Below are 13,234 nucleotides of genomic sequence, written 5' to 3'. Positions count from 1 at the left end.
TTTTTTAAATTTTCCCATGCTTCAGGTGTCCTGATAAGTGGCAGAATCTGGTAAGTAATGAAGACCCTATATCACTTGAATTTTCAAGATATCCCACAATTAACAGTAATTTCATATAATTTCTTCGATAAACTCATTGTGGTCAGTAATTATTTAATTTTTAATAAATGGAACTATGTTTGCTCATGCACAAACACAAAACTGAAGGTGTTCTAATTGGATTTTTTTGTGAATGTGAGCTGGAAAGGGCATAACTTTCAAAATAAGGTTGTTAACTACCGATAGAAAGGGAGGGGGGAGTACCGCCCACTTGTCAGTCTGCACTCCACTTTGCTTTTAGCTGCCATCGTGTTATGACACCTCTGTGCTTCTGTGCCCAACTGCAGTTTGCTTTCCTTTTGTTATTTGTTCATATGCAGAACAAACCTTCGGTCTTAACAATAAGATAATCTTCTAGCACTAGCTAGAAAACCGGTAAAAAAAAGATGGTAAAATAAGGAATCTGTGGCATCTGGCAACTTGTGCATATACGGAGTAGATGCTCGGTCATCGACCAAGATCGTACCCCAGCGAAATATCAGTCTTTCCTCTACCGCCTTGGAAACCAGGGGTTTCACTTCACTCTCGTTTTCCAAGCTGGTTGTTTTTGTTATCTTAGCCTGTGCTTTTTTATTTTTATTCAAGACTGAAGTTCCATGAATGTCAACATTTTTAGTCAAGCATTTTGTTTTCCAAGTTCACCTTCCTTTGGACAGATCCTTTTGCTGTAGATATGACTTTTACTCCTTAGAGAGTATTGCCATCAGAGAGACAGGACCCCTTACATTGGTTTAATGTTTTATTTGGAAATGTGTATTGACATTTGTTTTTATGTATCTTTTCACACATGTCTAAGGACCTTGTAATGTTTGTCTTTCAGAATGTGTGTGTTTTGGGATGTCAGGACAATTTTTTATGGCGGACAATTGCGATCTTCCCTTCTACATGCAGGGCCAATCGTCGTGGTCTTCTCGTCTCTTTCTGTCATTTTAGTAGGACTGGGGCTTGGGCAGTAGGCTCTCTTCTGTATTTCCCTCCATCCTCACATATTTTAATCATTCTAGTCTCTCTCAGGATACATTCTTCTTCCTGAGGGAGAGAGAATTTTGGTTTATTTACAGTCTCTGAAGTTGTCAGCCCTGTTTCTTGTCTGGAATGTGGCAGTGGTGGCAGTGTTCCAGAACTTTGGAGCTCCTCTTCTTCCCATTCATCCGACAGAGATGCCAATTCACTAATTTTAACTTGTGTGTTTGTGCCTTGAAGAAGTGAGAATTTGTAGCAATCCATACTGTCGGCAGTGGGTTCCTTGCTGTTTTGGAGCCCTTCCTGCTGGACTGTTCGTTGTCGTCATGAGGGGATACCAACCTTATGGTTTGCTTTGAACGTCATTTGCCTATGATGTTCAACTGGGCATGATATAATTGTAATACAATTGGAATACTTTTTTGTTTTACATTTTCTTCACTACTCAAATGTTCTCTTGGTCTTTATGACAGTGACATGCTTGTGATGTTGTGAATTGATATGTGACGTCGTGGGTTCTGTCAACTGCTTAGTTGTTGCTGCCCAGAGGGTTGACTTCTTCCCAGATTTCTCCGATGATGGTTTTTGGTCGAAATTCGTCGCTATCCGTCATGTTTACATGTCCTAGAAGCCCATCTGGTTACTGTAGGAAGTGATGGATGCTCTCTTTTGCCATCTTCACTGTCACCTAGACTCTTGGCATAATTTTCTTACTTCTCTGCCTGTGATGTCTGCTTGACCAGTGACATGCCTTCCAACTTCGTCCAGGATGTCATTGCTGTCTGTTGAACCATCAGTATGAACTTCCTGGATTTGGTTATTTGGATGGGCTATTGTATTTGTTAGTAGCTGTCCCAGAGTGTCTACTACCAAGAGGAGTACATCGCCGTTTTCTCCAGAGTGGCACGTTTGTGTTCGTGAGGTTGGAAGGAAGGCCTCTTGTGAAACCTATGCATCTAATATCTTCATTTCGGATTTGCAGTCATCTAAGATGGCGATGGTTTGGTCATCGCTTAGGTCATCACTCCTCTACCATTGGCTCTCCCGTGCTGCCACCTTGCAGTGCCTTTGTCATTGTCGACGCTCTCTGGGTTGCTCCTTATTACTCTGCCAGTGAGGACATCGACCAGCACTGGTCTTAGAGATGTCATGACGTCATTCCCAGCATCCTCTCAGCCTATGATGTCAGATGCATTGGCTGCTTATCCTCCAGTTATGATGTTGTCTTTTCCATCATTGCCTCCCATCACGTCAGGCATTGGAAGAGCAAGGACTTTTTAGTTTTGTCTTCTGCGAGTGAAAAGTGCATCGCCTTCTGCCCCCACATGACCATGTCTCTCCCATGCTTGTCCGTGTTCAGGCCAATGAGAGGAGTGTACGGAGGTCATCTCTGGTCTGTGTACGTGGTTCATCGCTCAGCCACATACTTGACCATCACTTTTCTATGGAACATACAAATTGGGGAGATAAACAGCTAGTGTTAGTGGAACAAAGAGAAGGTCTAAAGATAAAAGAAACATAAAGAGTAAGAGTACAATTACTAGGTTGTTTGGAGAAAGAAAGTGTTAGGGGCTGTTTGATTTTGAGGGATTTTAGAAGAATGTGGAAGGAGAGAACTTGGTGAGTTCATGGAGTGTGGAGGATATACAAGATTTGGATGGTTTAGAAATGACACCAAGTCATGAGAAAGATGATATGTACAGTTAGTGTAAGTTTCCTTTTAGTGAAAGCGTTGAAAAAGTGTGTGTGAGTGAGTGTGAATAAGAAAGAATTAACTGAGAGTGGGAGTTTTGGATAACTTGAGTCAAAGCCTAGCAGAGTTAAGTGAGCGTATAGAAGAAATGATACAAGTCATTTCAGGTGTTAATGGGGTTGAAACAGATGACCAAGGCTTGGTGAGTCTAGTGCGGTTGGAATGGGGATCAGTGAAGAAGAGGTGGTGAATGAGAGGCCGTGCACCCAAAGTCAAGGTTCAGTTCTGGAGTAAGAGTGGGTGGAAAGATCAGGATTTTGAAAAGAATAAAAAACAAGAAAAGAGTTTATTTTAGTAACAAGAAGTGTGGTAGGCTGAATGTAGGGTATAAAAGTGATCGAATTTAGTATTATGTATTTATTTTTTTATGCTGTTTATGAATGTGTTGGTTGTGGGAGTACATATTTTCTTTTAAATTTTTTTTACTTGCACTTTGTGTATGGAGTTTGGTGCTCCCTTTCAATCCTGGAAGAAGCCAACTTGAAAGTTAGGATTATAAGAGGACAATTACTGTAGAAGAGCTGTTAAAAATAGAGGAAGGGATAAGAAAATTAGAGACCTCAATGGTACCAAATTGCAGGAAACAAAAGAAACACAAACACCTAAGTGCCAACCCTCTCTCCATTCCTTCATATATGACGCTAACCCCTAAAAGGTGCCAATCTCAATACACTCGCAGTGAATAAAGTTCGACAGCAGTTAATCTCTTCAGTAGGAAGATTTCCAATCTGAAGAAGTTTGGAAGCCTTTAGTATCAGAAGGGGTTCTGTTGATAGTCTTAACACGGGAGGATTGTAGATTTACACTGAAGAATTAAATTAGGGTTCTTTAATTAGGTTAAGGTTCTCCTGATAGTTAGGAAGGAAACACTAAAGATTTATGGTTAGGAATTAGGTTTAGGTTGTGTAGGTGGTAAGAGTAAGTTAACTAAGTTTAAGTTAGATATAGTTCTGCTTAAAGGTCTCAGATTGCTGTAATATTGAGGAATTAGGTTTAGGTTCTTGGCTGGTCAGGGTAATATTAAGTTACTCTAAGTTAGCTAAAACAGGATAAGTTTTTGAAAAATTATAGTATCAAGAAAACTGAAGTTTCCATTCTGTAGCATTAAGGAAATAAAGTAGGTTAAGGAAAAGTTGAGTTTCACTGAATAACCTCCAAATATGTCCCCATCATTCTGCCCCAATTATGTAAATGTCAAAAGTCCTTACAATGGGAGCAGCCAGCTCAGCAATCACAAGTCGTCACTGGTCACCTGTTGTCGTTGGAGAAGCTGCTCCCTCATGGGCAGATTCACCTCTGTTCTCTCCAGCTGCATCAACATTACACCAGTTGACAATGCAGGTGCATGAGTGAACAGCTCACATGGTATAGCTGTAAGCCAGATACACTCCAGGCAAGAGGAATGTAGAGGCAGACAAGCTCAGCTGGCAGAATCAATTGATAAGGACAGAGTGATCCCTTCACTCAGACATCACAGAGAGGTTTTTCGAGCTGCAGGGGCACCCAGTCATTGATCTGTCCACCACACGGCACAACAGAAACCCAGTTTCCACTGTTGGTGTCGAATCCTTTTTCTTATTATAATTATGAACCTGCAGCGAACCAGTTGGGGTCTGTGACATTAGTGGCGACCTTGCTAGGATATTTGGCACCATAACAGATTGAAACTGAGGATACAAATATAGAAAGAAACACAAACAAAACAAAGGTTTACTTACAAGCTTACTAACAAAAATAAATGCAAAATGGTTTCTCCTATTTACAAAACAAAAGTAAAATCTTACAATGCTTGAACTGGGGAAACAGTGAGGTAATGAAAATACTTGCTGGCCAGTTTTGCAGCTGTCGAAAATCAATGCTTGACTCCGTACTGCAGAAAGCAAGGTCTATTCTCGACACTCGAAGGGCAGATTACTCCTCAAAACCACCTTGTAGAATGTTTCTTCTCTGAAGGCTTTCTCCATGTCGGAATACCTCTATCGTTCTCTCTCTAACCGGACGACTTGACCAGATTCCGATCAAACTCGTGCGCCTTCTTCTCTTATCCTTCGTCTGTTCCTTCTTCTCTTATCTCTCTCTGATGTTCTCTCACTGATGATCTAATTTCTGATACTTCGTCAGTCATATATATAAGGTGATCTGGGGGCGGGGCTGAAGGAGGCGGAGCATAACAACGAACGTCACAGACTCCCGACAGGAACTTTTCAGAAGGATCTCGACAAAATGTTGCATCATAAATCGCGGCGTTCCTAATGACATGTCAGAGCCTGTTGAGTTCCATATCCCACCTGACAATTCTAGAACAATCATGAGAACAGGTTCCTCCAACACGTGCGCAAATGCCTCTTGGCTGCCGACCTTCTTGAAGAAAATGCATTTTCCTTTCTTGTAACTTATCTTTCTTTGCTATAAAGCAATTACCATGACATACAGTAACTACTATGTATATACGTATCCACTTTTGTATGTTACCCCTAATTCATGGGATGCCATTTTCTTTTTTGTCGGAGTAAAAGTTTTTTTTGCATCACTAGGTAAACATAAGTCAGTCATAATGAAGTCACACAATTAAATAGAGTAAAGATGTGTATGTACATAAGTAATGTTTGCAGGGGGTAAAGATAAAATTAAATCAATTTAAAATCATGAACTAGTGTGATAGCTAACTACAAATGAAAGAGAGAGAGAGAGAGAGAGAGAGAGAGAGAGAGAGAGAGAGAGAGAGAGAGAGAGAAATACATATATCATGTAGGTAAAACTCTGGAAGGGTACCATCTTTAAAAAGTGTGAACGGGATCACATCTTCTGAAAGCTCATTAACTGTGTGTGCTGTAATTACATAACAGTACAGTACATATGTACAGATTGTACCAGCACTTTTCTTCGAGGTCAAGAAAGTAATTTTCACAGAACGACAACTCTGATGTTTTACTAGTTGATCATGGAGTTCTTATATAGTGAATAACACTGAATTACTTACTGCCTTTGTATTATTTTAAAAAATATAAATAGCATACACAAAATCTCTGTACTGATTTTACACTTGAAAGCATGAAAACTTATATTAATTGTAGTATATTAGTGCGTACTTCAGGAATTAGGCAAAGTTTCTAAAGGGATATCATCTTTGAAAAGTGCAGTAACTGCATAGTTATGCATGTACAAAAATAAAAATAATACATTTCTGGGCTCAGTCCGTGTCGCTTCGTGAAATAATCCCTTAAGTTCATTATTTCTAGGTAAATGATACTAACATTACCAGAGAAAAACAAAAATAGGTGGATGTCAGAGTATCTGACTCGCTCACCCTAAATAAAAAGAGGGTGTTGGTATGGTACTGGGGCGAGTGAGACCACTACCACGGACCTCTTGTCATTTAGAATTCTCCTTCATCAAAATCCCCCTCCCGAGAGAGCTGGTACACAGCCGGCGTCGGCAACTACTACTACAGACTCCCCCACGCCGACAGCAGCGCCTCTCGTGGCCATCCTTTTCGTTAGTGACCTTCCACACGCACGTGTTTTTCCTTGCTCTGTGTTTTTTGTGTGCTAATTTGGATTTATCCCCTGCAATGGAGTTCCAAGCTATCGCCGCAGCTAAGTTAAGTACTGCTGAAAGGTTACATGTATTTTTAGCCAGTCAGGATCCGTTTTAACCGTTTTTTAGGTTCATTAACGGCCCTTCCTTGTCTGGTCTCGGGCTCGCCGTGCCGGCTCGCCTCGTGTTTCCGTTTAGCTCCTTCGGTCTCCCATACCGTAGTGGCTATTCTGTGCTGTGTATATATCTATGTTATATTATATTTTAATTGTGGTGTGGAAGGTGCTACTATTTATTTTATTGTTCTACATCGTACTATTCGGAAATCCTATGCCTCAGTGTCTTAGCTCAGTGTTCATGCATGCATGTACCTTTGTCTAGGTCTGTTAGGCGAGTGGGTTTTATATAACCATATATATATTTCCCACTTTTCTTTAGTCCAGCCACCCTGGCCGTCGCCCTCCGTTTTACGTATCGGCAGAGGCCAGCTTCCGAGTTGTTGGTCTGTCTATCTTCGGGTAGGCTAGCCTAACTTCTCTTGGACGACCCATCTCTTTCTCTCACTCGTGATTTCCTTCCTTTCATTTTTATTACGATGTATTTACTTTGGGTTGCATGTTTGAGACGGTTCGCACTAGCCTAGGCTACGTATGGTCTGTCCTGTTCGCACTAGCCTAGGCTACGTATGGTCTGTCCTGTTCGCCTCGTGGTCCATCTACGATCGCGATGGGCCAGCTGATCTCCAGCTCGGTACCCTACCCCCATCTTCCTCCCTCCCCACGCGGGGGGGAGATAGTCCTTGCTCGCTCACGGTCGCTATGGCAACCACCCGAGCACCCCTCCCCTCCTCCTCCCTTCCCAGGGAGGGTACGGGAGTTATGGGCTAAGGGGGGGTTCGGAGTCTGGGTATGTTACCGTTCTCTATGAGTTTCGGGGGGGGTGCCTCGTGCGTTCAGGTTGGGTTGGCCACCCCACCGGCTTGCATTGGGTCCTCTCCGGTGCTCTCTGTATAGCTCTCCCTTATCCTCCCCATCCGTTACTCAGCGGACTCGCTGGCTCCGCCAGCTCCTTGGGGGGAGTAGCGGAGCAGCCTTGACATGCTTCCCTTGTATTCTTCTCTTATGATTATATATCTCTGTTGTCTCTTCCGCTGGAGATGTTGGATCCAACTCTCTCAGCTGGGGAAGAGGCTCGTCTTTCATGGCGGGCTGAATTGTCACCTCTGCCAACTTTGTGGTAAAGGGGAGCGGTGTCTCCTCCTCCGACACAAAGATGGTGAATGGGCTTTTGAAAGCCTGAAGTTTGGTGTTCACACAGTCCCATTCTTCTTGGCATCTAACCCATTCTCTCTGGGCCTGCTCCCGACTGTAGATGACAGTCTCCTTCGGGATTTTATCTTCTCTCCTCAAAGCCGTCTCTGTCAAATGGGCGTAACCCATGAAAGGTGGTTGGAGATTGGCGGGGTGGAACTCGAAGTCCTCAATTCTTCGAGTTCTGCAATCAGGAATGGAGATCATTCCATCCTTGAAGGGGGCAAAGGCTGCGACCCTCCAAGGATTGCTCATGGTGAAAGGAGGGAGAGTATTATAATCTGGCATAGGTGCCACTCCGGTGGCTGCCAGAGGAAGAACTGCTGGGGGATTATCCCTAAGGCCCGCCAGCAAGTTTTCTTGGTTTGTCAGTCGCTCCGATATGTTTGGATTGACTGACCGGATTCTGCGAACGAGGTGGAGATACAAGCAAGCATCTGGTCCAGCCTGTCGTTCATCATGGAACCAACCATGTTACCCACCTGTTGCATTACCCCTGCGGTGAAAGCTTCAAGATCGAAAGGACTAGAGTCCCTGACCGATGCAGGGGTCTTCGGACGTGCTCCGGTGGACGTCGAAGGCACTGGCTCAGAGGGAGCACGGGCCTTCTCCTTAGAGGTCTTACCTCTAGACCCTTTGGAATGTGGAGTCGAGGACGACTTCGATTTCTCTGCTCTGGGATGGTGAGCCGGAGACTTATGAGTAGATGAGGACTAAGTCTTCTTAGAAGACGTCCTCTCAAGGGTCTTCTGCTCCCGTTTCCTTTTCACTTTAGGGACAACTGAAGCTGATGACGTCCTGGCCAGAATGTCTGACTCAGAAAAGCCTTGAAACGAGAAAGAAGAAGGAACAGGGGATGAAGATCCAGATGCGCCCAAGGGAAACCCTTGAGCGCCCAACAAACCTACCTCAACCAATAACTCACCTTCCCCTACCGTCATGGGTTCAACATTCAAATCCAGGGTGGCAACATCCTTGACGATCTCCGGGGCCCCCTCCTCCGCCATAGCCTGTGCCACCTGCTGCTGGATAGCAGCGATGCACGGAGCTGCCACTGCCGGGTCGACATACCCGGTCGACTTGCCGCCTGGGAAGATGCGGACAGCCATACTTTTGTCCAAAATGTATGGCTGCCCCTTGGAGACGTTCTTCCCGAAGCCTCCTACCCAGGCCTTCAAAGTAGCCGACGCGGCGTCCTTCACGGCGGTAGCCTGAAATAAAGGGTCATTGTAGTCCTTACAACGAAGCCCCGAAGATATGTCATTAGCACTTATGACTAAGTCATACATATATATCTAACCTATTCTTTTCTGACAGTATATACCAAGAACAGAGACAATACCTTACGCCGGTATATACTTACTCCGGCAGAAAACTGTTCCACCAGATCGTAGCAGATGGAGCAGGCTTCATGATGCCACACAATCAAGTCGTTGTGGCGGACAGAACAGGGAGCGTGGGTCCGGCAGACCTCGTGACCGCATGGGTCCTGCAGGATGGCATTGCACCCCGCCTCTTGACAGTTGGTAGCCTGTAAGTGAACAGATACATAAGTATCAGCAGATACTAACAGGGCTAACCTGTTAAGAGATATGAAGCTCCGCTGCATGCCGGAATGAAAAATATATTGGGCATAATCCTCTCCTGTACTCCCGGTACACCAGAGCGAAGATTTCCGTCGAACCAGTTACCTGCTCATATACAGATAGTACACCGAGGTGAGAGTACAATCACAGCGGAGAACACGAGAAGATTACCCATAGAAAACATAAAATAAAACAAAATAGCATAAAATAAAGAAGACAAGTGAAGCGTAGCTCCGCCGTACAACCCTTTCGCAAGCCGACGGAGAACCCGGATGGTGAGCGGGTGCTCCGCCAGACAAGCGGAAGAAACAACAGAGATATAATCATAAGAGAAGAATACAAGGGAAGCATGTCAAGGCTGCTCCGCTACTCCCCCCAAGGAGCTGGCGGAGCCAGCGAGTCTGCTGAGTAACGGATGGGGAGGATAAGGGAGAGCTATACAGAGAGCACCGGAGAGGACCCAATGCAAGCCGGTGGGGTGGCCAACCCAACCTGAACGCACGAGGCACCCCCCCCCGAAACTCATAGAGAACGGTAACATACCCAGACTCCGAACCCCCCCTTAGCCCGTAACTCCCGTACCCTCCCTGGGAAGGGAGGAGGAGGGGAGGGGTGCTCGGGTGGTTGCCATAGCGACCGTGAGCGAGCGAGGACTATCTCCCCCCCGCGTGGGGAGGGAGGAAGATGGGGGTAGGGTACCGAGCTGGAGATCAGCTGGCCCATCGCGATCGTAGATGGACCACGAGGCGAACAGGACAGACCATACGTAGCCTAGGCTAGTGCGAACCGTCTCAAACATGCAACCCAAAGTAAAAACATCGTAATAAAAATGAAAGGAAGGAAATCATGAGTGAGAGAAAGAGATGGGTCGTCCAGAAGTTAGGCTAGCCTACCCGAAGGTAGACAGACCAACAACTCGGAAGCTGGCCTCTGCCGATACGTAAAACGGAGGGCGACGGCCAGGGTGGCTGGACTAAAGAAAAGTGGGAAATATATATATGGTTATATAAAACCCACTCGCCTAACAGACCTAGACAAAGGTACATGCATGCATGAACACTGAGCTAAGACACTGAGGCATAGGATTTCCGAATAGTACGATGTAGAACAATAAAATAAATAGTAGCACCTTCCGCACCACAATTAAAATATAATATAACATAGATATATACACTGCACAGAATAGCCACTACGGTATGGGAGACCGAAGGAGCTAAACGGAAACACATGGCGAGCCCGAGACCAGACAAGGCAGGGCCGTTAATGAACCTAAAAAACGGTTAAAACGGATCCTGACTGGCTAAAAATACATGTAACCTTTCAGCAGTACTTAACTTAGCTGCGGCGATAGCTTGGAACTCCATTGCAGGGGATAAATCCAAATTAGCACACAAAAAACACAGAGCAAGGAAAAACATGTGTGGGTGGAAGTTCACTAACGAAAAGGATGGCCATGAGAGGCGCTGCTGTCGGCGTGGGGGAGTCTGTAGTAGTAGTTGCCGACGCCGGCTGTGTACCAGCTCTCTCGGGAGGGGGATTTTGATGAAGGAGAATTCTAAATGACAAGAGGTCCGTGGTAGTGGTCTCACTCGCCCCAGTACCATACCAACACCCTCTTTTATTTAGGGTGAGCGAGTCAGATACTCTGACATCCCCCTATTTTTGTTTTTCTCTGGTAATGTTAGTATCATTTACCTAGAAATAATGAACTTAAGGGATTATTTCACGAAGCGACACGGACTGAGCCCAGAAATGTATTATTTTTATTTTTGTACATGCATAACTATGCAGTTACTGCACTTTTCAAAGATGATATCCCTTTAGAAACTTTGCTTAATTCCTGAAGTACGCACTAATATACTACAATTAGTATAAGTTTTCATGCTTTCAAGTGTAAAATCAGTACAGGGATATTGTGTATGCTATTTATATTTTTTAAAATAATACAAAGGCAGTACGTAATTCAGTGTTATTCACTATATAAGAACTCCATGATCAACTAGTAAAACATCAGAGTTGTCGTTCTGTGAAAATTACTTTCTTGACCTCGAAGAAAAGTGCTGGTACAATCTGTACGTATGTACTGTTATGTAATTACAGCACACACAGTTAATGTGCTTTCAGAAGATGTGATCCCGTTCACACTTTTTAAAGATGGTACCCCTCCAGAGTTTTACCTACATGATATATGTATTTCTCTCTCTCTCTCTCTCTCTCTCTCTCTCTCTCTCTCTCTCTCTCTCTCTCTCTTTCGTTTGTAGTTAGCTATCACACTAGTTCATGATTTTAAATTGATTTAATTTTATCTTTACCCCCTGCAAACATTACTTATGTACATACACATCTTTACTCTATTTAATTGTGTGACTTCATTATGACTGACTTATGTTTACCTAGTGATGCAAAAAAAAACTTTTACTCCAACAAAAAAAGAAAATGGCATCCCATGAATTAGGGGTAACATACAAAAGTGGATACGTATATACATAGTAGTTACTGTATGTCATGGTAATTGCTTTATAGCAAAGAAAGATAAGTTACAAGAAAGGAAAATGCATTTTCTTCAAGTAGGTCGGCAGCCAAGAGGCATTTGCGCACGTGTTGGAGGAACCTGTTCTCATGATTGTTCTAGAATTGTCAGGTGGGATATGGAACTCAACAGGCTCTAACATGTCATTAGGAACGCCGCGATTTATGATGCAACATTTTGTCGAGATCCTTCTGAAAAGTTCCTGTCGGAGTCAGCCCCGCCCCCAGATCACCTTATATATATGACTGACGAAGTATCAGAAATTAGATCATCAGTGAGAGAACATCAGAGAGAGATAAGAGATGAAGGAACAGGCGAAGGATAAGAGAAGAAGGCGCACGAGAGTTTGATCAGAATCTGGTCAAGTCGTCCAGTTAGAGAGAGAACGACAGAGGTATTCCGACATGGAGAAAGCCTTCAGAGAAGAAACATTCTACAAGGTGGTTTTGAGGAGTAATCTGCCCACCACCCTTCGAGTGTCGAGAATAGACCTTGCTTCTGCAGTACGGAGTCAAGCATTGATTTTCGACAGCTGCAAAACTGGCCAGCAAGTATTTTCATTACCTCACTGTTTCCCCAGTTCAAGCATTGTAAGATTTTACTTTTGTTTTGTAAATAGGAGAAACCATTTTGCATTTATTTTTGTTAGTAAGCTTGTAAGTAAACCTTTGTTTTGTTTGTGTTTCTTTCTATATTTGTATCCTCAGTTTCAATCTGTTATGGTGCCAAATATCCTAGCAAGGTCGCCACTAATGTCACAGACCCCAACTGGTTCGCTGCAGGTTCATAATTATAATAAGAAAAAGGATTCGACACCAACAGTGGAAACTGGGTTTCTGTTGTGCCGTGTGGTGGACAGATCAATGACTGGGTGCCCCTGCAGCTCGAAAAACCTCTCTGTGATGTCTGAGTGAAGGGATCACTCTGTCCTTATCAATTGATTCTGCCAGCTGAGCTTGTCTGCCTCTACATTCCTCTTGCCTGGAGTGTATCTGGCTTACGCTATACCATGTGAGCTGTTCACTCATGCACCTGCATTGTCAACTGGTGTAATGTTGATGCAGCTGGAGAGAACAGAGGTGAATCTGCCCATGAGGGAGCAGCTTCTCCAACGACAACAGGTGACCAGTGACGACTTGTGATTGCTGAGCTGGCTGCTCCCATTGTAAGGACTTTTGACATTTACATAATTGGGGCAGAATGATGGGGACATATTTGGAGGTTATTCAGTGAAACTCAACTTTTCCTTAACCTACTTTATTTCCTTAATGCTACAGAATGGAAACTTCAGTTTTCTTGTTACTATAATTTTTCAAAAACTTATCCTGTTTTAGCTAACTTAGAGTAACTTAATATTACCCTGACCAGCCAAGAACCTAAACCTAATTCCTCAATATTACAGCAATCTGAGACCTTTAAGCAGAACTATATCTAACTTAAACTTAGTTAACTTACT

At 43.8% G+C, this 13,234-nt stretch overlaps 1 protein-coding gene across 5 annotated transcripts in view; it reads left to right on the top strand.

Moving 5' to 3' along the window:
• The window catches only part of LOC135221732 (tRNA (32-2'-O)-methyltransferase regulator THADA-like), a 219,250-nt gene that overhangs the window by 139,071 nt on the left and 66,945 nt on the right, over positions 1-13,234 (top strand). The gene's annotated exons all lie outside the window — the stretch shown is intronic.

Source organism: Macrobrachium nipponense, chromosome 3 (assembly GCF_015104395.2).
Source record: "Macrobrachium nipponense isolate FS-2020 chromosome 3, ASM1510439v2, whole genome shotgun sequence".
Classification (NCBI taxonomy): domain Eukaryota; kingdom Metazoa; phylum Arthropoda; class Malacostraca; order Decapoda; family Palaemonidae; genus Macrobrachium; species Macrobrachium nipponense.
The sequence above is the reverse complement of the archived record's forward strand: the minus strand, read 5'-3'. Positions and strand labels throughout refer to the sequence as shown.